This window comes from Vicugna pacos, unplaced genomic scaffold, assembly GCF_048564905.1.
Source record: "Vicugna pacos unplaced genomic scaffold, VicPac4 scaffold_18, whole genome shotgun sequence".
Taxonomy (NCBI): Eukaryota; Metazoa; Chordata; class Mammalia; order Artiodactyla; family Camelidae; genus Vicugna; species Vicugna pacos.
The window spans coordinates 603,620-606,747 of record NW_027328739.1 but is presented as its reverse complement, the minus strand read 5'-3'; the positions used below and the strand labels follow the sequence as shown (position 1 = coordinate 606,747).

The 3,128-nt window shown below is 41.8% G+C and overlaps 1 pseudogene; it reads right to left on the bottom strand.

The window, feature by feature from the left end:
- Positions 1-677: 677 nt before the first annotated feature.
- Positions 678-2,525, bottom strand: LOC140692896 (endogenous retrovirus group K member 10 Gag polyprotein-like; annotated as a pseudogene).
- Between the last annotated feature and the right edge of the window lie 603 nt (positions 2,526-3,128).

The window sequence follows — 3,128 nt, the reverse complement described above, 5'->3', positions numbered from 1 at the left end:
TTTATTTGGATATAATCCTTGTGATAACAACTGGTAAGAAACAGTGGGGTTGGGGCTATACAGAAAGACCCCCATATTAGACATAATGTCTCTTCCCCATAGATTAACAGGCAAACTAGGAAGAATATAAGGCTGAAATATTCCAGAATGTCCTTCCTCATCCTTCCAAGAGAGAAAAGCAGAACTTTGTTCCGGATTATGCGATTGTCCAATTCCTTGTAACATGGAAAGGGCAATTTGTTTTGGCCAATTTTCAGGCCAGTGAGAGGCAGCAATTACAGAAATATCTGCTCCAGTATCTAGAATGCCTTTAAATTTTTTGCCTTGGATTTCCAAAGTCAATTCAGGTCTCTGGTCGCTTATCTGTTGCATCCAATAAGCGTCAGAGGAACCAAAACCTGCAGTACCTCTTTTATGATCAGTTTTATGTCTTCCAACAGTAAGAGTCGGCAATAAGATTAATTGAGCAATACGTTGGCCTGCAGGAATGGCCGTTATCGTTCGAGGAGAGTGAGCCATTACCTTGATCTCTCCTTCAAAATCAGAGTCAATCACTCCTGGAGCAACAAACAACCCTTTCATAGTTGTACTACTGCGTCCTAACAATAGTCCCACACTGCCGGGAGGTAAAGACCCATAAATTCCAGTAGGAAGGGCCTGCATTCCCATTTCTGGGGTCAATACTGTGTAGGTGGAGGCACAGAGGTCCAGTCCTGCACTCCCTGGGGTTGCTCTATAGAGGTCTGAAATACTTGGTCGGGAAGAAACGGGTTGTGGCTGACCTGAGAGGTCTCCTGAATTGCCTCGTAACATTGTTTCAGGGCCTGGGGCTGGCCCCTCACCCAGTTTCCCTGGTTCAGAAGTTGTCCATTTATATCAGTTTTAGATCGACAGTCCTTAGCCCAATGTTTTTCCTTTTTACATCTGGGACACAGGCTTGGGCCTGTAACTAATGTATTTTGACCCATTGGCTGCTGTCCCCGTTTAGGACATTGATTTGCTCAATGTCCCAATTGGCCACAAGCATAACAACTACCAGGAGGACCAGCTACTCTGGAAGATCCTTGGAAATTGTGTTTAGGACGATTTTGTTGAAATAAAACCTCTTTTACTGTTTTTCCTTGTAAAGCAGCGGCTAAGGCTATTCCTTGAACATAGGAAGGTCCTATATCAGCACAAATTCGTATAAAATCAGCCAAATTACCCTTTTTTCTATAAGGTCTAAGAGCTGCCTGGCAAGCAGAATTAGCATTTTCATAGGCCAATTGTTTAGCTAAAACCAATCCTGCTTGCTCGTCCCCTATAACCTTACCGGTCTCCATAAGGCGAGCAACAAAATCCTGATATGGCTCGTAGGGACCTTGTCGGATCTTAGACAGATCCTCAGTTTTATTTTCAGAGTTTGGCAGCTTCCTCCATGCTCTCAACGCTGCTGCATTTATTTGAGGATAAGCACCAGGCAAATATCCTAATTGTGAATAGGTATCCTGGTATTGTCCCTCTCCGGTCAGTTTTTCTAAGGTAACCTGAATACCTTGTCTTTGATTAATACTTGCTGTTGCTGCACAATTTTCATAAAATTCTGATTTCCAGAGTAAATAATTTCCTCCAGATAAACAGGCGCGTGCCACTTGCTTCCAGTCATTAGGAGGCAAATATTGATTTCCTAAACTTTCAACAATGGCTTGTGTAAAAGGAGCAGTAGGTCCATATTGAGCACAAGCCATTTTTAATTCTTTTAATTGTTTAAAAGGAATAGTTTCATAGTATCTCTGTTGTTGGGCATCCTCAAGGACTGGATATACTAAAGAAAAACCAGGAATGTGTTCTCCTTCTTTACTAGCTTGTTGCAAAGCCTTTTGTAAAGGACTTAAAACAACAAATTTTGGTGTCCATGCCTCCTGGGATGTGTAACCAGGAGGGGGAGAAGAAGTTAGAGGTAAGGTCCTATGGTTATTTTTAGAAACATTTTGTTGAACACATTCTGTAATAATGTTTTTAAGCTTAGTCATGTCAAAATTTTTATTTTCTTCAGTTAAAAAGACACCCCAAGGGTCTTCATCCCTATGATATTGAGCAGCTTGCTCCTCTAATTCCTCCTGATCGGCTGGATCTAATTCTGAATCAAAGGGATTGTCACTTGCATTTACTGCAGGAGGAGCAGAGGGTGCTTCTTTCAATTCTGTATTAGTAGGAGCGGAAGGCTCAATATTTTCTATCTTGACTGTATCTAATTTCTCTCCCTCAGTAGCTGGATCGAGGCAATCTCGAATTAACTGCCATAAGGGCAAAACAGTGACTGGTAATTTATTTGGGCCATTAGCTGTATAATAATCTCTCAAACGAACCCCAACAACTCTCCAGGTTTCTAAATTGACAGTGCCTTGTTCTGGAAACCAAGGACAAATTTCCTCCACAAAAACAAGAAATTGTTCTAAACGTTGCTTTGTAACCTGAATTCCTCTTGCTTTTAACATAACTCTAAGCATCTGTACAAATAAGCCTCTACTATTATTTTGCCCCATACTCTCAAATACACTCCCCGCAGAAACTTACTTTCACCTTAAAATCGAGCGCTCCTCTTTCCTTCCGCGGCGGTCGCTGCAGCAATCTCTTCCAGATTTCAGGTCCCTGTTCGGGCGCCACTTGTCGGAGCCAGCCGACAATCGATCAGGTCCAGAAACCTGTGCTGCAGGACTGAGGAAAGAAAGACAAGACTAAAAGGTGGGGTTGAGAGGATCTCACTCTAGCCCGCAAGACGCTAGGTCAAGAGTGGACATCGATTTTTATTTCAGGCAGTTAATTTATACAAATTCAAGTGACTACCTTGTGCATTCTTGCACGTAGGCACAGGTATTGTTTTTCAGGGTACATTAATGGTGTGCACTAAAATCATTATCATTGTTTACTGTTCCATACACCAAGATTGACTGATCCCCTAAAGCTAAGATCATAGACTAATATTATTGTTCCTTTAGGCTAACATCATGACTCGTGTATCATTAGCTCAAGTGATTGTTCTTTCAGACAAAGATCACTAACTTGTGGCCGATTGTATCTCTCTTTCCAGAAGCCCTAGTTCTTAATAACTCAATGGCATTAAGATGTTTTTCCGACTCCAAATGCAC